At 41.5% G+C, this 21,659-nt stretch overlaps 2 protein-coding genes across 3 annotated transcripts in view; one reads left to right on the forward strand and one right to left on the reverse strand.

The window, feature by feature from the left end:
• Positions 1–19,738, reverse strand: part of LOC121962010 (leucine-rich repeat and fibronectin type-III domain-containing protein 4) — a 49,135-nt gene extending 29,397 nt beyond the window's left edge. The window contains exons 1-2 of the mRNA XM_042512175.2: positions 18,118–19,738; positions 16,215–17,086 (exon numbers count right to left, since the gene is read on the reverse strand). The gene's annotated coding sequence lies outside the window, so the exon portion shown is untranslated. The remainder of the gene's footprint in view (positions 1–16,214; positions 17,087–18,117) is intronic.
• The window catches only part of pcxb (pyruvate carboxylase b), a 356,057-nt gene that overhangs the window by 238,530 nt on the left and 95,868 nt on the right, over positions 1–21,659 (forward strand). The window lies entirely within an intron of this gene.

Consider the following 21,659-nt stretch of genomic DNA (forward strand, 5'->3'; position numbering starts at 1 on the left):
GGTCTTTTTCTTGTGCTGCTGCAACATTTGAATTTCCCCTCTGGGGATCAATATAGTCTTATCGTACACATTGGAGTGATGCAGTGTACAGGTGCAGTACAGTATGTGGGAGTTCACTATCAGCTGGTATCTACACCTAATGTATATGGTTAGCTCATGCCTGTCTAGTGTGTGTCTGTGTGTTCCTGTGTTTGTACAGGTGACATTTTCCTGCACTTAGGAGGCCTGCTTGCTTTTAAGAGTTTGCTGCTGAACTTGCAAGAAGAAAGAATACTCACACACACACACACACACACACACACACACACACACACACACACGCATAGGAATAAGGACAAAAACCCTTTGGTATTAAGCCTGCTTGATTCTTCTTGGGAAGGAAAGAAAAAAGAGAGCCAGTCGATGAAAGATAGATGACAGAGAAACAATTCACAGAGGAGGAGAGGACAGAAAGACAACATGAAAGAGATCAGACAGAGAGCTTCTGAAACTGTGTGAAAATCCCATCACATGAAAGTACATGTGCTTTTGTCTCTGTGTATGTGTTTGTAAAGTACGAGCAATCCCGGGCATGTGTATTGTACCAGTGTCCGACTTTTTTTCCTTTTTTTTTTTTTTAAGTTATTTTCTTTTGCTCCCACTATTTTGGGAAACCTCTCGCTACGCTACCCTGCGCGAACCCTCAGCCCTCCAGAGAGCAAGAACCAGGCGGGTGGAGAGCGCAGAAAGGCTGCATGAAGTGAGAGTGAGAACATGAGCTAAAAGCGTCTGTGGAAGGAACTACTCAGTGTAGCCCCGGTGTTGGAGCACGACTCAGAGCGGCGAGGCTGAACCTGAGCTCAACCTAACTTCCAAAAGTTTCTGTTTAAACACCCACAACATCCCCGGGAGAGTCCGACTTCTTTCTGTAAGGGCAGCTGAACATGACGCTGCTAATAGCTTCAGAATGATGAATTTTTATCAACTACGTGTTACTTTTGAAGCGCGCCTCTGCAATTAAGAGAAGCTTTAGGCATGACTTAAAAGCTGTAATGTGTCTGTTTGGCAGTATCTTCACATGGAAGACCTATTGCACTTAAAGACTTAATTTCCCCTTTTGGTCTCAGTCTTTAAGCCTCCATGGACTGTTATAAATGTCAGGCCCTTCCTAAATGCCAGCTACGAAGATGTTGATAAACAGTGTGTGTGTGTGCGTGTGCGTGCGTGCGTGTGTGTGTTTGCAAGTATATTGCCAAATCTGCATATTGGCGTATGCATTTGTGCATCCTCTCTGGCACGCGCAAATGCCATTAGCCTGTAATCGACTTAAATCGACTTAGGGAATGTTGCAGTGTTTATAAACAAGGGGATTTGTATTAGCTCTCAAAAGCCACTTATCACAGGCACAGTAATCCACAGATCTGATTGGAGAGTGAATAGGTACACCACGAGGCTTCAGTCAAAATCACTGACAGCCATGTGAAGGGGTTAATATTTCACTATTAGACGTCAAAAGCAGCAGTGAATGAAAATCGCAAAACGTCATTTGGCTGTCAATACGCATTGCTGACGTGAGCATTGTTTGCTCTGCAAATACACACCAGCTCTATTGGCACAAATGCAAAGGATCAAATGTGGAGGCAGCCTTTCATACACGCACAGAAATTCTTTCAAACACCAAGGCTTCCTAGCATGCACTCTTCCTCATAATCCAAGCCCTTGATATTAGGTGAGCGCTTGCATACAGAAACAACCGCTAGCATACCAAAACAGTCTACCCACACAATCATAATTATAGGAAAGGGCCGACACACACACACACACACACACACACACACACACACACACAAACACACACACACATACTCTCTCTCTCTCTAGGCAAGGAACAAAAGAACGCCCACATAGCCTCTTCGTGCGGCAGTCGTGTGTACTGTAAGCCCACTCATCCTTTTGATACTATCACTCCTCTGTCATTCCTCTGTCGTATTCTGTCCTCTTTAGTCGTCGAGAATGTATAGAAAGCATGAGGAGAGGGGTACGGCCTTATGGATATGGAAACGGACAACAAATGATGGCGGCAGAAAGAACCGTGAGAGGGAGAGAAGAGAGGAAAATAGGAGAAGAGTGCACAAGATGGTGGAGCTGAAGGGGGGGCGAATGGGAGGGGAAGCCAGAGCGAAGAGCTGAGAACAAGCGGGAAAGGAAAGAAGTTTGAGGAAGATGGCGAAGAAAGAAGGATGAAGAGTCAGTGTGTATGAATGTGCGTCGTTAAGCGGATGGGCAGAGAAATATGTAAAGGCGATAAACGGGTGAAGGCCACCATCCATCACTGTCAGAGAGAGGGATGAGGGAGGGAAGAGTGGATTTGATTAGGGAAAGGGAGAGCTGTGTTAGAACTGGGTTTGGTAGATATCATCATCACAGAGGTGGGAGAAGCAGGAGGACAGCAGCCAGAGAGAGAGAGGGAGGCGTGGCTGAAGGATGGGAGTGAAAAGGTGACAAGGAAAAGAGTGAGAGGAGGAGGAGTGAGGTCGCTGGTCAAGAGAACGGCAGTTAAGTTGTAAAGAATTGGCTGGGGACACATTACACAATGCTGAAACTTTATTGGCCATCATAATGGTCTGAAAATTTTTATTTAGGCAGTAAACTGGAGGTCAGAAATTAAAAGAAAGTGTTAAGTGTGGGATGATAAGCAGCTGTGACAATATTGGATTTAAATGTTTTTCTGTGTGGTAGGGTGTCGTTTCACAATGTCTACGTTTACATGCACAAAATATAAAGTTTTTGCCCTTAATCTGAAAATGACAATATTCCTGCTAAGCTGTTTACATGGCTGATGAAAATGAATATTCCACTAATATTTCTGTTTACATACAGCTGTATATACTCTGATTATATGCCCTAAAATGTTGTTTATCACTTCAAAATATAGAGAAGTGGAATTGTGCCATTTGATTCTTCATATCAAAATAGGACTTTGTCACAGTTTTCCATTAGTGGCAGACTTTTTGGACCATATGAACACAGCCATTCTCTCACTCCTTCAACCATCCTCCTGAAAAAGGTTGCAGTTAGAAAATTTGCACAAATCCGAAAATCTGTTACGATCTATGCTTATAATGCTTTAAAGTAAATATTTTTCTCTGTGCATTCAGAAATGTTGGCTTCCCTTTTGGGCACGCATTTCAACCACAACCTTGCAAACTGATGCCGAGTTGATTTGTGTACAACGCATCCATGACAACGCACAGAGTTGACTATAAACAGACAAGAGGCCGTGTGTTGCAAGCTGCGGTAATAAACAAACAATTGAGAAGCATATTCTGAATGTGCTGTATACATATCCAAATAATGCTCCTAAAGTCCAAATAATACTACAAATCCCAAATGTCTTAATCCGGAAACGCTTCATTTGGAATATTTGATTCGAATATGCTGTTTGCACGTCCAGAATCAAATTCAGAATATTGTGATATTCAGAATAATAGCTGAAGATTAAGGTTCATGTAAACCAATTTTCAATTTTGATGGCAATATGATAACGGAGATTCATTACAGATGCAACACATTATTTTTTCAAATAATGTTAAAAAAAAAAAGGTTTATCAGAACCTTACCTAAATAAATTAAAATCTAAAATTGTTTTTTGAATTTTGAATGAACTATTGAACTAGCTGGATGGATATTTAAGAAAACAAGGATTAAAAATCTGGCCAAACGTTAAATGATAATTTTGTTACTTTACAGTTTTTTAAAGTGGATTCTAGAGACGCACAGTCTTAAATAGCAGTTTTAGCCATTTTTTAAATTTACTTTCTGCATGTAGCAGTACAAAGATGGACGAAAATCATTTAAAAAAAAACAGTCTTCATGTCTGTTCTGGGTCTGAGGCTTTAGTGCTCATGTTTAAGTGAGAAGTGTGAAGAACAATAGCTTTCAGACACAGGGTGCATATAATCCCAGCCTTTTTGTCAAGTGTATGCCTCTCAGAAACAAAAAATAAATAAATCTGCAAATGTCAGTCATTAAGTGCTTGATGCGTAGTTCTTTTTCAATCTGTACAGTCATGTGTTTTTTTTCCAGCTGTATAGGTAGGGGGTATTGATGGAAAAAGCTTACAGAACCCCTGAGGTAAATAGCAGGAGTGAGGGAAGAGAAATGGGAAATCAGAGAAAAGAACTGAAGTGCATTCTCTTTAAAATAAAAGGACTGCAGTCTCCTCACGGCAGGGCTCCAAAATAATACAGTTCTTCTGAAATACTCTACTCAACTAATTCCTCCCAAACCTCTATGTTGTTTTTGAAAGAGAAAAGGAAACAGCTTGTGTATCTGTGTGTGTGTGTGTGTGTGTGTGTGTGTGTGTGTGGAGAGAGCAAGTGTCTGTGTATCAGCATGTGTATACCCATCTGTATGCACCACCCTCTCTGACTAAATCCTGTTGGAATCCATCCTATTTGGAAGATTTTGATAATTGTTTCTATTCCTGGAACATTGCACAGTCAGATTTTTTTATGTTTTTTTGTTTGGTTGGGTTTTTTTTTTTTGGTTTTTTTTACACCTTTGGAAAACTTCCACTTATGCATCAGTTTAGGAATTAAACGCTTATATAAAGACCTTGATTTTGTCTCAGTGACGCACATTTCACAGCTCTTGCATGAAGACCATAAAAACTCCAGTTTTTGGCGATATTCTTCAGCAGTTTGAAAATCAAACGTGCGCTGCATATGTCCAGAAAATTGACTTTGGAGACATGAGCGTTTCATCAGAGCTGAGTGAAATTGTAGCAGAGTGCTTTTGGCTACCGCACCTTATCTTATAAGAAGTTCTTAAAAGTATCTATAATCTTTTAACATGGCAGCACTTCAGAGGACGCAAGCCACTCTGCAGTTTGGAGTATAAACATAATGATATTGGTGGAGGCTTTTAAGTTCGGCTTTTTAAAGGCTGCCACACTTCGCATCTACTTCGCAAAGATAAGAAACCCAGTCTTTAATGAACTTTGGAAGCTTAGTTTAAAATTGAAGTTTAAAAAGTCAAAAAAAAGTAGAGAAACCAATATTACCTTGGTTTCTTTTGATGTATGGCTGTTTTCAGAGGCCAGACCTCCTCTCTGTGATATGTAGAAATGCAAGGCTGCAAAAAGTGTTTGATATTCTGCAAAACAAGGCGGCGGAGTTAACACAGTGCTCTGATTTACCACAGGCTGTGAACTGGTGAACCGTAACAACTTGTGTAATGGTGGACAAGGAAATCTCAAGCAGTGAACCACAGCGTCAAGTAGACCTTGCTCTTGTCTGCCTTACGCGTGGAGTAGAATTTTGTATTTGATGTCACCACTGTTCATGTTTGCTCCACTAGTTGGGGGTTTGGTGTTCACTGGTACCCCAACCCCATTTATCATCAAATAATTTTTGGACTCGGAAGTCACTAGTGCTAAAACTGAGTAACATATTTGTTGTTGAGTAGTTGTCTATTTTTATACCTCCATGCATCAATAGCAGAGGCCAGAGGCATTATATTTTTTGGTTGTCTGTTCGTCCCATTATCTTTAATGCAATATCTCAAGGACACCTTGAGAGAATTTCTTCAAATTTGGCCCAAACATCCACTTGGATTCATTAATGAACTGATTTGATTTTTGTGGTCATAGGTCAAAGGTTAGAGTCGCTGTGGCCTCTTTTTTCTCATTCTAGTGAATGCAATATCTTAAGAAAAGCTTGAGCGAATCTTTTTCAAAGTGAATTCAATGAAGTGATTAGATTTTGGTGATCAGAAGTCAAGGTCCCTGTGACTTTGCATCCATCTTATTCTTGTGAGCACAATAACTTCACTGTGACCTCATAAAGTTATGCAAAAACACATTTCTGGCCATTACTCTGCATCATAGCTCAGGAATTTGGTCAGATACTGAATAGCCGACACTAATCTTGGATGTTCACCTTGAAACTGGCGATCTGTGCTGCTGAGGGTGTGATGTTTGTGAAGCATCCATGTTTTCACAGACAAGGACCTAGGTGCAACCTAAATGGTTCACAGAAGCATCAACTTCTGAAGTGGTAGCTCTTGTTTTGCAAACATGATCTGTACTAATAGAGATTAAGTGAGCAATTAGCCAGATAAAGACCTTGTTGATTTTTTTCTCATTGTTGTATAATTATGAGTTAATTTATAATATTTAACTGGGCAGTATATTTGTAGTTATCATCATGAAGCTAAAATAAGATAAAAAAATAAAAATGAAACCTCATAAAACCTGTGGGACCAGCTGTACAAATGCCTAAAACCCCATCTGACTTGTACAAAAATAAAATAGGCTTGTTCCACAAACTCAATGACCAAACAACTCAAAAACTTTCCTAAGCAGTTCTGGTAACAGTGTTGTGTTATATCTGCGGCAGCCAATCTCCCCCTCCTCTCTGGGTTTTTTTTTTTTTGTAATTTTGTTTCCTCCCTTTGGAAAGTCTGCACGACTGCACAGCTTGGGGATCAAATTTTCTGGGAGGTAAATTGAATTGGCAAACAGCAGAGGTGACAATGATTTTCTTTGGCACTTCGTTGGCTCAGATCGTGCCAGGGAGTGGTCCTTACATGATCTGTTATGAAGCTTTCATTTGAATTTTGAAGTTTTATCCACTTTCTAGTCTTTACCTGCTCAGATCAGTATTTGTATTTGTATTTAAAGAAGTATGCTGGCACACGCTGGTGTTGTTTGTGCATTTTCTTTCACAGCGAAGGTACCTTGTAATGCTTCAATGTCACTCCAACTGCAAAGTAGGATCTCAGTATTATCTGTTTGGAAAGTCCTTCTGTAAGCTGTAGCAGCAGTTTTGTTCTATACATCTATAATAGTGTTACAGATGGATACAGTTCAGCAGCCAAAATGACGGGAACAGCTGAGCAAATGAGGGGCATAAAGTACTGAAAAAAAGGAGCTCTGGCAGCACTGTTACATTGCTATACCAGGATGCCTTTTCACTTGGAGAGGAATCATTTTTCATTGGTGGATCACTGTCATATTGGTGCCAGAGAGGCAGCTCAATACTGCTCTGTTTTGATGCTCCCTTACTCCAGATGGCAATGGCACAGTTGCATCTGATTAAATTGCACAGTAACATGGTTTAAGATAGGGGCTAATAAAGCCTGTAATTAATAGCTCACAGTCTTTGTTTTTTCCACATGCTCATCTTTTGATGCAGATTCCATATTGTGCTGAATGTGATGGGGAAATTAATCTTGGCATCTGTACGGTTTGGCATCCTCAATGTACTGTACACGCAAGCGCTTCTTTTTAAAGTGGCTATAATCAGTGTTTTTACAACAATATATCAAATGAAAGTGTAAAAGGGGTCTCTCGTAATGATGGTCCTACAGAGAATTATTACCTAAATCTGCACCTTTCCTCTGCTTTTCAGAGCTTTATTGCAAGTTTCAGCTTATTGTTTGGTGCAAATTTTGGCTGTAGCAGCAAGATATTTTCAATGAGAAAGCTCTAAAAAGTCTTTTCAGGATTTCATAATGTAGCAGTTGCAAAAATAATGCAAATTCAGTCATTCTCTGCGAATTCAGGGCAACCTTAACCCTAACACCAAACTTTTGTCCAATTACTGCAACTTGCAAAATTGACTATTTAAAACTGGTAAAATCTTATTGTAGAGCTGCACACAGCATATTGTTTTGCTCAGCCCCTCTCTCTCCCTTAATCATGATACTGCTGCTTCAGGATGGCAGCTCTGTGCCTGGGACAATGTCACACACACAGTGACAGGGCTAACTGTTTACATCACATGGCTGATGTTATCTAACGATTATTAACAAGTAGAAAGACAGAGCTGAGCCATTTTGGTGTTAAAGGTTTGGTGTTGGATGTCAATAGCTGCTATGGGGCTTCTGCCCAAACAACGAAATATGGCGAATAGCAATGAGATTATACTCTGCTGTGTTAGCTTATGCTAACCGAGCAGAGAAAGTAGGAGGAGAGCAGCTCACTCTGTGCTCATAATCTATTTAAAGTCTCGGCCTGCACCGCAACCCATTTTGCAATTTTCACTTGAATTTCATTACAAAAAAACCCCACCTATTAAACAACAGTCATCGCAACTATGCAGAAAATCTGCCATGAAATCAAGTATTTCAGGCCACAAAACTCCCCAGAACAGCTCACGAAATCCTGGCAGGACTTTCTAGAAGCTTCAGTAACAGTTAACCACCAGCAGGTAAACATAGTAAAGCATTTAGCACTATTAAAGAATACTAAAGTTTACTTAAAACCTGCAGGTTATTACTCATGCTGGTGTTGACTCGTCAGACTTGAAAGGAAACTGCTATGGACCTGATCCCATTCATATCAGTCTCACCTGTAAGAGTTTGGAGTCTGTCCCACTGTCTGCACCAGCCCGTTTCAAACTGTGTCTGATTGCAAAATGAATGCTGCCTAAATTTTGTAATTATGTTCCTGTCCCGTTAAATGTGATAGTGCCGTCGCCTGCGGGTTTGGGCCCAGTTCCAAACACTTGGATTGTGAAGCATCTAATCTATTTGAGTCCAGTCTCAGTAGATATTCTCCTGCAGTTTAATGCTTTAGGGGGTGTGTCAAATGTATGTGAAGGGGTGGCTTGTTGTGTGTGCTGGTGCTTGCAGTCATCGACGGGTCACTGAAGAGAAACTCTTCGGCTTGAACTACTTCATTTTTTAATCCTCATTTTCTCCACACGCATTCTCCCCCTTCAACTTGCAGACATACAGATACTTAAATACAGTTCTGCTTGCACCCACAAATTTGCCTTTGCGTGACACACATTATCACAAGTGTTGCAAAATAACTGACCTGCCACTCACCCTGAACATAATGCGCTTGCAGTTTTCCCTCCTCCTCTGTTCATCCTTTCTGTTTCTCTCATCCCTCCTTCATCTTTCTGTCTCTCCAGCTCAACCTTTTTATCACTACATAAAGATAATTCCTTTTTCTTCTTGTGTTTCTCATTTTTCTATCCTCTTTCACTGCCTCATCTCCTCGCCTTCTCTCAATTCCATCTTGTCCCTCTTGATTCGTCCATATCAGCCTTTTCCTGCAACCCTGCCGTATTTTCTCTGGGTGATTGTGTGTGTTGTGTGCACCTGTGTATGTTTACATAGCTAATCAACAAAAAATTGCCAATCCACCACAAACGCGGGTCGACAAGCAACACACAAAACACACCACTTCTGAGCTGTCAACATCTCCCGCCCAATCATAAACCCTGCGGCGTCAATTATATGGACCCTGATTGGCTGACACGCCAGGATGCAGCACATGAAAAAGTGTGTCTGTGTGGAAATGTGTATGTGTGAATGTATGTTCAAGTGGCAGTTTGATGATTCAGCAGGGCTCACTAAGACTACAATTACCCAATCAGCGCTCTGCATCCAGCACAGTGGGTCAATGACATGCCAACCAGGCCTCTGAATCAAAGTGATGGATGTATTGATTAATGCTGCTCACTTATACAAACTATCTATCTTTCTCTGTCTTCCTGTTCTTTTATTTCCCGCTGCTTTTGTTTATATCCATCTATCTCACCCTGTGCTAGAATAGAAGGATGTTGACCAGGCGAGGGATGAGAGGTGGCGTGCAGATCGAAAGAATTTGCGATGATTACTTGGTTGAGGCCTGTTAGCATCAAGCATGTTTGATCACAGAGGCTACCCTCAGCCATAATGAATCACAAACTGCACTGTAACCCACCACAAAGAGCCTTTTCTCCCTCATGTGAGACGCTAATAAAAGCGAGACAACACTGCGCTGAAATGAGCCTGCAGGGGAAACTGGTTTCCCTTGAGTTTGTTTATTACTGCGTCTCATATTCTAATGCTTAGCAGTGCTGATACAAGCAGGACTCGCTCGGTGCTTCACTGACAGACTTCGACTATATGTGCCGCCAACTAAGTACGAGCCCCGGTTTTCTTCTGACAGTCATCACCCACGCTGCATTCTGCATCATGATTCAGTCGAGCATCTACAACCTACCGCATCTGTTGAGCATAGTTGTAATGCAGACAAACACCTGTGAGTTTGCTAGTATGCTAGTATGCAGCTGTCGGAGTGGTGTTGCCAACATGCATAGCGGGTGTTTCTTACCAACCATCTTTGTAAGCTGATGGATTTAGCAAGTCTTGCAAATGTTCAGAAACTCCCCGTTGATAGTTTTATATCACACAGCTGTCTAAATGAAAGCCAAAATACTGTCAAATGTCTCTTCTTGATTCTTTTAATCAGTTAGTTAATCTTAGAAGAATTACAGCAATACAGTATGAGGTAGTGGACTTGACAGATAACTTGGTTTAATGGTGATTTTGCTTTTGATAGGCCAGCTTCCAATAACCAGTGACTAGCAAGTTGACTTTTTTATTTTTTTTAAGATTATATTTAGGGCTTTTCTGCCTTTATTTGATTGGACGGATTAGCGTAAAAGGGGGAGAAAGGTTGACATGCTGCAAAATCCAAAGCCACTGCAGCAAAGACATACATGAGGCACCTGCTGTACCAGGTGAGCTATCCAGTGCCCCAGCCAGTTAATTTAATTTTCTTTTTCTTTTTTTAAAGACATTTTATCCAAGAGGCCTTTCCCTTTAGTCCAGTGCTCTCGTTGAGCTTTAGTACTGCGTTTCAAATCACTGTCTTTTTAGAGGTGGTGAAATTTTAATGTTTTGTGTTGTAGATGTCTTGACTTCTTTTATTTGGCTTTGCTGACAGCCAGCCAGTTGCATCAGCATTTGAAAACAAAGTGCCCACTCCCCAGAATGTGGTTTTCTACTTGTTCCTCAGTCTTTCTGCACTGCGCACCACCCAAGTCTGGTGCAGCTAATGTAGCTAGCTGGCAACAATACTCGCATGGCTAAAAAAAAAAAACAACTATCAACAGATCAATTAATAATAAAGCTACTTATTAGTTGCAGCGTTAGTGTGATAAATGCCTCCCATCTGCCTTTTCATGAAGACTGAAATAAAACTATTCCATCCAGCATAGCTGAACAGGTTGTAGCTCTTGGTTGGATCGGTTGCATAGCTGTTGGTGAGCTCTTTCTCTGATTGGATTGAATGCACCTGAGTTTTGTGTGTGCCCTCTTTTCCCTCTCCATCTCAAGGGCTTTTTCACAAAGCAGGATTAGCGGGTTAGCTTGATGACTTTAAAAAGTACTTTGTGAAATTTTGCCAGCGATTCTCAGTCTGCACAGCTGAATATTTCTCCACCTGATATTCAAATGCACTGTCATAGATTTGTATCAGTGTTGCAGTGAAAATGGAATAATCTTTTACAGGTATGTGGGTAACTTTCTAATCCTGATTTTGTGAAATGCCCTGCAAAGGCTCATGGGTCCTTAAATCAGAATCGGTTCCTGATATTTTCTGAACCTTCAGATACCTCCATCTCCACCTTTGTCCTCCTCCTCTCATCCCTCTTTTCTTCATGCTCTCTTTCATCCCTCATTTCCCACTTGTGTCTCCCCCCAGTAACACAATTTCACATTTGGCTCTCCCCCATTTGCCCTCCCTCCCCAAAACCATCCCTCCGTCTGTCTCCAGCGGTTGCCTTGGTTACAGTTTGTTCTGCTCATCAGGCGCCTGCTGTGCCTAAACAGACTGTCAACAGTTTAATTACTCATTCTCTCATCCCTCCATCTTTTCTTTACTTTACGCTTCTGCTTGTTACTTCCACCTCTGACTGGGCAGCCTCTTAGTCACTCCTCCTCTCTTTGACAAACTCTTCAACTCTCCTCTCATCATGTTCCATCCTTTCACTTCTCATTCCTCTCTCGTCTCTCTTTCCTACTATGTTTGACTGGTAACACTCTAATTACTCATCCCTCTAACACATTACAGATTAATTTCATTCATTCATTCTCCCCTCCATCTCTCTGTCCACCTATCCCTTGTCCTCAGTGTGCCTTCGTTTTATTAGCATAGTTTCCTTTTCTCAGACATTGTTATTCCTCTATTCCCTTATCCCCACCCCCTCTTATCATCCACCTCTCAAGTGTCATCACTTGGCTTTTCATTCTTCATTACTCAGTCTCTCTCCTTCCTCTGAGTGTTTCTCCCTATCTTAAACAGCACCGTCTTGTAATTACTCCTTTTCATCACGCTATCGTTCCATACCTCTCCGTCCATCATCTACCACTCGCTTCCTCAGCTGTTGACAGCCCGTCTCATCCTTTTGATCCTCGCTCTCTTCCCTAACAGCCCCAGCCTTTCGCTCCTCTACCTTCCACCATTTGTCATTCATTCGTCCGTTCGTTCATCCATCAAGTGCCACCTTCCTGACATTGACCACGTCTACCTTGTTTCAGGGTTTCAAATCTTTCACTTCTCGTCTTGATTGAAAGCTAGTTGAATCAGAAAGGTGTGTGACATCCTGCATCTATCATTCATCATCGTCTTCGATGTCTTTTTATGCATCTGTCTTTCTCCTTTTCATGTGATCAGATCCTTGTTATCGCCTTTCTCGCGTCTTTTTATTTCTTAATTGACGGTTTGCTAAGGACCACCCCCAAACAGCTGATCCTCTGTGTGTTGAAGCTGTGTTTAGAGGTCTCTCGCAAGAGCAGTGTTTAAAGAGTTTTTTTTTTACTTCTTAAAAACAAAAATACAAGAGCAAATGTGTGAGGAATGGATTAGACAACGTGTTTGTCTGCTCTAATGGAAGCTGCATAAGTTAGAATGTCAAACCAAAAAGATAATTAGTATACCTACTACAAGATTACCTCCGAGGCTGGCAGCCTCGCATATTGTCTTCTGGGTTTACATGTTGTGTTAAAACAAAGCTGAGTTCACAGCCTGTCCTTGATGTCACTCTATTAAAGTTAAGGGTGAAGTTTTCGGCTGCATGTTATGAGGAAAATATGCAATATGCACACTAAAAATAGCAATACAATTTAGATATTAAAGACATTATTAATATCTGAGGTTATTAAAGTGTTCTTTGTACTGCTCTCAGAGTTCTGCAACAAGCTCCTGTGATTTTTATGAAAAAGTGAAAATTGATTTATTCAGAAATTTAACATTTAACTGAATACAAAAAGCAGCAATAGAAAAGAATAATAGTTGTGTTTTAAAGTGCAGATTTCTACTTTAACAGACTCAAAAACCCTGAGTGCAATATCAAAGTCTTTCACCTATTTATCCCACAAGCTGACATCACTGATAAGAAAGACATGTTGTGTAGCCCCAGTAACATTCCCTTGCTCTAATCTCTGTTAACAGATATCTGCATATGTATGCAGAGCCTGTAGGCAACACTGTAAGATTTTGGTATCAGAAGTGCTCTGGTTTATGTTTGTAGTCCAAGTTATATTAACCAGTGGTGTTTGAGCAGGCTTTGGTTAGATGCAGGTAAACAGTCAAAAGAGGTGGAATGCCTTGGCAAAAAAAAATCTAGGATCCCATTGGCTATTGTCTGATGAAGATTGAGCCTTTAATTTGCTGTTTTTTTTGTTTGTTTTTTCCATTTTTCTGCATTTGTATGCAGATATCTGTTTACTGTCCAAAATTTTGTCTGGATATTGTCAAGTAATCACCGGACATGACGACCATTGCCATCAGAAGAGAGCCAGTGTGTTCCAAAATTGCCCTAATTCCTGCTCTTTTGAAGTTTGGAATAACCTCAGCCAATCTCATTGTCTGAAGAATGGTTTGTTCTTATTCATATTTTTTATTTACTTTTTCTTTCATAACATTAAAAAGGAAAATGTGCTGTTTTGATGTACACACAAAAGACGGAAATCTAGTTATATAGATGATAGGCTATATCAAGTGCATATTTTAGATCTCTTTGCTGGATTCTCGTTTGAGAACAAAACTGCTGGAAACATTAAAAACTCAGCAAGAGACCATGTTCACAACCAACTCAGGGAGCTAACATTAGCTTTATTCCTTTGCTAGCTGATCAAATCTGCAGTTGCCAGCGAGAAATGAGAAGCTTGCTTTGGTCTCATTCTCTCTGAAATCAAGGACACATTGTGTAAAAAGAATGAAGAATTTCAGATTAATTAAGAATTATGTTGGTGAATTGGCTCTCTGTAAACTGCATATGTGCCACATGAGAACAAAAGCTTGACAGGCATAGTAGCAGTGACGACAGGGAGGAGGGACTCAGCTAATTCATTGATCTGCTTTTCTCCACTCCCTTTCAATAAGTGGTCCGTTGCCTACCATTTTCTTTCTCTCTTCCTTCATTCTCTTGCCAGTCTGCTCATGTTGGCAAGGCTCCTACTTTGAACAGTGAGCATACCATCTGTTCATGCATCTCCCTTAGCGTAGCATCAGAATGACGGACACCCACAATAACAATGAACAGCACCGAGCATAATTCAAGGAATGTTCTTATATTCTGCCTTTATTTCACTGTCTGAAGCACGTGACTCTTACCGGTTCTGTATTCTTATGACTGTCGCTACCAGGAGTGAAAATCCAATTATAGAATCATGATTTGGTTAATGGACATCAAAAGGCCTTTTTGTTAGACTTTTAAAAAAGATTTAGTCATAATCTTTTCAGAATAAGAGACGCCCGTACTCAAAGCAAGAGTCAAGACTGCCGCAAACGATCAACAGAGCAAGTAATGAGCTCTGTCTCCATTATTCAAAACACTTATTGTTCATAAAAAATAGTTCCACATGTGGTGTGGTGTTTTTAAGACAAATCTCTTTTGTTTCCATGGCAATTAACGTTCCTCTAAGGTAGAATTTTACTTTCCCCTCAAGTTGTGCCTCATAATTGGCACGCCTATTACATGGAAAAGCCCCATGGTACACCATATTCCCCTCATAGTTATATCTCTAAATAGCTCATTACGGGTGTTAGTGATCTTCTACAGACTTTTTGGGGTCATGTAAGACTAATTGTAGCCAATGGTGTAACAGTAGAAGGCGCCATAATGATGCCCATCTGTCATTTCTAATCATTTCTTACTCATCCGTCTTTCTATTTTTATCTCCCTACGCTAAATCACCATTAATTTATCCTTTTAGCCTGGATGTGCCTTTCTAACCTTTTTTCTTTTATCTTGTCATTTTTCTTAAAATCTTCTTTTCTATCGCATCTATGATTCAGTCAATCAATCCTTCAGTCTTTTATTTTCTTCTTAATGTCATTTATTGCTTCTTTAACACTTTATCTTAATCTTTTCCATTATAGGGTTAGGGTTACCCCGAACCCTTTTGTCCATTTATTTTCTTTTTCTCTGCTGCCTTAAGCCCCTCATCATTTCACTCTTTCTTTTCTAATCTACTCATTTCCCTGTTTCTTCCATAGATCTGTCTCTGTTTTGCCACTTGAAGAAGTCAGTCACTCTTTCTCACTTTTCATCTCAGTGCAATCCTTTTATCTGACCTCTCTTAGCCCTCATTGCCCCCTGTGTGCCACCCTTTCCCTCCCCTTCATCCCTTCCCATCTCCCATCATCTCTTCTCCTCCTCCCTCTCGTACTCTCTCTCTCTCCTCCCATCTCCATTTCTTTCTCATCGCCCTCTTATCCTCCAATATATCCACTCAGTCAGTCTGATCTCCTGTGTCAGTGTGCCAAATCTGTGTATGTGTGCCCGCGCTCAGACACAGCTTACGTAAAAAGCCTCAAACGAAGGGGAGTTAGAACTATTCTGTGCTGCTGCCGCCACCACAACACTCTCAGCCCCGCGTCCACACACACCTAACATGATACACACAGAGACGCACACACAACATGCCAGGTGAGATTACATAAAGGCGAGGCGATGAAAGCCAAGCTAAAACGCACCTAGCAAGTAATCTGATACAGGACAGCTGGCTGACACTCACACACAGAAACACGCGCAGAAAGAGAGATTCTCGGTGGTAGGGGGGGGATGTAGACCAAAAATGAGGACTTGGAGAATTAGAATAGAAGGATAAGGAAAGAAAACATGCAATCATGTGGGAGAACTGAGTGTGAATTCTACTCTGACCTTTGCCTCATATCTTGTTATAAATGCTCATCTGTTCATTATTTACAGGCCTGAGTGTGTGTGTGTGTGTGTGTGTGTAAGAGAACACTGAGTTCTCAGTCCACTGAGTGCTGGTGTTCACCGCATTGATGTGCTCAATGATTCAGCACAAGAGAGCTAACCATGCAAACATGGATTCACCTTTACCAGGCCAATATATGTCAACTGTGTGTGTGTGTGTGTGTGTGTGTGTGTGTGTGTGTGTGTGTGTGTGTGTGTTTGAAACTGCATGGACGTTACCTTTTCCGTCTGTGCGGCTCTATAATCCGAATCAGCTCCACATGTTATCCAGGTGTGTGTGTGTGTGTGTGTGTGTGTGTGTGTGTGTGTTTGTGTTTGTTTAGCACAGATCTCGCCCCAGGTGTTTCTCCTCGTGTTTTGGGGATAGTCGGGGATGGATGAGGGAGAGGGGGGGTGATAGTGTGTTTGTGTTGAACCTGTCCTACTCCCCTTCACACACACACACGCCCCCCACACACATCAAAAGGAGGCGGATGTAGGTCAGTGTCAGAAAAACCAGAGAGTTGAAGAAATTCCAATCCCACAATATCCTCTTAGGCTTCTATAGATGAAGAAAACCTGGAAAATCCCGAATTACTCGCCCAATCCTGGTGTGGTATTCCGAAATCGAGACCTCAGTTTGAGAAGAAATCCACGAATCCACTTGGCTCGAAATCCTATTTATGGCGTTTTGATATGATTTCCTCATGGCTGTGTTTAACTTGTCTTTATGTGTGGAGCAGTTCAATCAGAGAATCCTGGAGTCGGTGGTCACTTCCCCTCCTCACCCCCTTCCTCCTCCTCCTTCCTCCCCACCTTCTCTCGCTCCCTCTCTCCTTTTTAGTCCTCCCCCCTCACTCATACAGCCCTATCTCTCCTCATTTATTCATCTGACTTTCTCTCCTATTGCTTCATTCTTTCACTCCGTTTCCCCCCCTCCTCTTTCTCTCATCCCTCACTTCCCGGAGTGATTTCCAGGGTGTGTCACAGGGGCTCTCTGCACTCTGCACGGCGCGATCTGCGTTTGGTCTCCCACATTGAGTCACTTGTGCATTGATGACCTTGGAGAGAGGTGCGGAGTAAGCTGGGGAGATGGAGGGATGCCGAGAAACCTGCAAAAGAGGAGAAACATGGGAGAGTGTGAAGAGAATGAACTGTGTGCAGTCTACATGTGTTGCCTGCTTCACCCGCAGCGCACGCACTCCCATAAATCACACAAACATTGGATTGAGTCCATTATCACTTTTTTGTCTCATTCGTCTTTTTCTCCTCCTCCCGCTGACCTTTTCTCCCCCACACCCATCCCTATTCCCACGACTTCTGCCGTCAATTATTCAATCCTCCCATATGGCTTTTTTTAAACCCCCTCACCACCCTAAATTTTTCCTCCTCTCTGTCCCCCTTGCTTCTAACCTGTCTGTCAAAAAGAATCAATAGTTCTGAGACCCTCTTAACGCCACTCAGCAGGCTGCATCGGCTAGTTCTTGCTTACACACTCAGACGCACACGCACACTCACACACACACTCATGCAGCACATTCACACATGCTTGAACACACCACCACCACCACCGTCGCCACCGCGCACACATCCACTAAGTAGTCATGCAGTGATACTCTCCTGCACGCAGCCTCTGCATCCCTCTCTTGCTCTCTCCTCCAGTCTCTCTCTCACACACACACACACAAACACACACACACATACACAGAGTCTAATGAAACAACTGGGCTATTGATCAGCGCCATGAATGTCAGACAGTTCAGAAGTCTGCCCCCCCTCCTCTCCCACTCTCTTGCCTGTCAATCAAACTCCAAAAGCCGACACCTTTAAGAGGACAATCTCATTATCTTGCTCTAAAGCTGTGCACTCTCTCTGTTTGTGTGTGTGTTCCTGCGAGTGTGTACATTAGTGCAGCAGCTACACATATGCAGCCTCTCCGTCGGATTTATTTTCTTCCAGAATTCAATAGATTTTGTTTCTTTTCATTCCTGTTTATCTGCTTTTCCCCCTCTAGTGTTCACTTTGCCACTTCAAAAGCACAATACAGCTAGTTGGTGTCCTTTTATCCATTTTTAAGTATTTTTTCTGGGTCTTTCATCATGTCTTTTTGCCCTCCGCTAGATGAAAAGGTGGAATTACTAACCTTGTTTTCCGACTCATTCCACCGCGACTCCTGGAACCGTCACATCTCCCTGTCTCCGCGGCTCTCTCTCTATCTCAGCTCCGTGGAAAAACACCCATCCCTCTCTCTCTCCCTCTCTCCTCTCTATCTCTATCTCACACTGTCTATCCCCCCCTCTCTCTCTCTTTCTCTCCTCCCGCTGGTCGTCCCCTCACTCGGTCTCGACAGCTGCAGCGCTCTGTCTGCCTCCTCTGTCGCTCTTCCGTCAGGCTTGTAGGCTGATTGAATTTTAAGTCATGTTAATCCCACAGAACAGGTACTGAATGAGGAGGGGACACTGCAAAAAAAAAAAAAAAAAAAAGAAGGCAGAGAGAGAGAGAGAGAAAATAACAGAATGCAGGGAGTAAGCTGCCTTGTATTTTTAGAAATCTCCTCTCCTTCAGGGAGGTTTTCTCCAGTTTTTTTCCCTTCACTTGTCCTGCCTCCACACAGTCAGCTCACTTCATTTATCCATTTAATCTCCTTGTTTTTTTTTTCCTCTGGGTTCTTTTGGCTTTTTCGTCCTTATCGAGTGGAAAAGAGTGTGTGATTCCCAAAGAGGAGCAGAAGAGAGTACTGTGATCTGGCTCCGGCAGCGGCAAGCCACGGACTGAGAGAAAAAGAGAGAGAGGGAGAGAGAGAGAGAGTGCATAAGAGAGAGTGAGAGAGAAAGCAGCATGAAGATGTGGAGCAGGAGAGGGAGAGGGGGGAGGAAGACGGAGAGAGAAGAGGAAAGGTGGAATCCTGTAGAAGGAGGAGGAAAGATGCGGAAGGGAGGATGTGCAGGGGGAGAAAGTAGACGAGTAACAATTATGGAGGGCAGTCATAAAAAGTAAATTCACTCAAGCACTTAATTTTACGTCCAGATTAATGTACTTGTATTTTACTTCAGCGTTTCCATTTAATTCAAATATAAACTTGTAAATATTGTACTTTTTACTTAACACCTGGAGTTACAACTTATTTGTCTGATTAAGATTTTATGTACAAAATATATAACAAACTTACAAAATATTGGCACACTGTTTTCTTATCCGATCTTATCCGTTGTTTTCTTACAGAAGTAACTTCACGTTGACCAGCTGTACAATTAATTAAAATGCAGCTTATTCTGTACATTTAAGAATAGTGATATAAGTGATAGTTTCTTATTTTTAATGCATCCTATAAAAACACAAAAACCAATGACCTCCTTCTACGAACAACTTCCATCCTTGAGGGTTTTTTTTAAAATTCCAACATAGTCTGCCCTAACACTCACTAGTACACCAAATGTGCATTTAAGTGCCGGCTCACCTCAAATTAAAAAGTACATATTTTTCCTCTTACCTGTAGTGCTGTTTATTAGTAAAGATTGTTTTGCTGTGAGTTGCTGAGTGTTGGAGATATCCGCAGTAGAGATGTCTGATTGCCTTCCGACGTGATGGAACTAGATGGCATTCGGCTTGTGTTGCTCAAAGTGCCAAAAAAATACATCTGAAAAACTCAACAGCAATGACACTTTCCAGAAATCATGACCCAGTTACACTAGATAATCCACAGACCTTGTCATGTGTGGTTTCTTGTAGGAACTGTTTTCTTTCTTCAAAACATACACCCTCCAGCTGACATATGGTTGAATCCACTGCTAGTTCACTTAAAGCAGTTGCAGCTCAGTCTGGGAGGATGCCATCAATGTGTACATCTTGCGCTGTCATGAGCACGAACCTCACATCTATGCAAAGTTCTTCCATGAAACTGCTCACAATAAATTATGTGGATTATCTTCAATAATCAGGTCCTAATTTCTGGATACATCGCTTTTTTTAGTTTTTCAGATAAGTACCACAAGCTGAGTGGTATCTAGTTTCAGTTATTTGATAGGGAAGGCAGACGTTTCTACTGCCGATATCTACAACAAAGCAAGTCACACCAAAACTATCTAGACTGACAAATAGCAGTCAAGGGAAAAATATGTGTTTATTCATTTTTGGGTGAACTAGTGCACTAGTGAGTATTAAAAGCTCCAGGACAGTGTATGTGGGACTTAAAATAAATATAAGTCTCTGTGTAACTAATTCACAGGTAAACATATATTTTTGATTTGGTGGTGAGCTGTCCCTTTAATGTGCAGCTGAACATTGTTTCCAATGATTACACTACTTACTCTTGTTTAAGTAACATATGCCAAAAAAACTACCCTGTCTGCTTTTATGGATTTCTGTTTGGTATATTACTGAACCATTTTCATAAATAAATAAAAATAAAACTCTTGGACCAGATTTTAAAGATTTATAACTGCATTACAGCCAAATCGGCTTGGGTGTATTGCCAAAAAGAAAGCATAAGCACTGAGAAGCAGACAAAAGTAGTACTGGCTTTGGTCTTTTCGTGAAATTTGTCCACAGTGACAAAAATATGGAATAAATTGTTCAATAATGAATAAAGGGGAGGACCTGTGCTTCACTAGGTAAGAAAAGCTTTAACTTAAGTAAGTCAATAATTAAAGACATCTGTGGTGTTGTTCTTGTACACATTCACACACAAAAAAGTTACAAAATTAGTTGTGCAAAAAATGAAAAAACGACGAGCCATTTGTTTGAAGCTTAAGACACCTTAACACCACCTTTATCAGTTAATCCATCAATTGTAAAAATCAATAAATGTCTAAGAATTTATCCCTTTTCAAGTGACAATTCTACACATATTTTTTTTAATACTTTAAATACATTTTTGTGATAATAGTTCCCTACTTTTACTTGAGTCAAATTTTGACTGTAGACTTGCACCTGTGAGAGTATTTTTACACTGTGATATCACTACTTTTGCTTAAGTAAAGGATCTGAGTTCCCCACAGATGGAGAGTTGAGGGGAGAGATGGAGGAAGAGCAGGAGATAAAAGTCGGCTGGTATGACAAGGGGAAGCAAAGCTCTCGGTGCCTCGAGCAACTCTGGGTCAGCCCGGGATGAGACGGGGGGGAGAAAAGACGAATGATTAAGAGCGAGTGAGCACTCGATGTGAGGAAAGAAAGGTAGAGAAGAGAGAAGAGGCTGATGATCTCTGGGGCGTAAGGGAGATAAGTGGGGAAGAGAGGGGTTAGTGAGGGATAGAAGGGAGGAGTGGATGGAGCGATAGCATGGTGATAGGAACAAGTGTAGCTGATACGACTTCAAACGGTGGTCGAGCGCTTGATTTCCCTGCTGCGTGCCCGATGGCTGCCGGAAAAGGCGTTTAATGGAAACCGACTGTGGGTGCGAGTGTGTGCGTCAGTGTGTGTCCCATTACTGAGGCAAAACCTCTAACGTCGGAGATATTGGATGCTGGAATTAAGTCGTTTCCAACATATGTGCAGGTCCGTTTTGTCAGTCACACACCGGAGATGAACCAACAGAAAGATGGAAATGAAAGATAGTGAGAAAAGAGGGCAGGGACAGAGATTTGGTTGTGTTATGGATGAATTGCTTCATGTATCACATTTTCCACCCAGGAGTCAATTTTTGTTCCTCGTTCATTTCTTGATCTCGTAAATATTTCTCAATTCATG

This window comes from Plectropomus leopardus, chromosome 23 (genome assembly GCF_026936395.1).
Source record: "Plectropomus leopardus strain MGB_pleo_1.0 chromosome 23, ASM2693639v1, whole genome shotgun sequence".
Lineage (NCBI taxonomy): Eukaryota > Metazoa > Chordata > Actinopteri > Perciformes > Serranidae > Plectropomus > Plectropomus leopardus.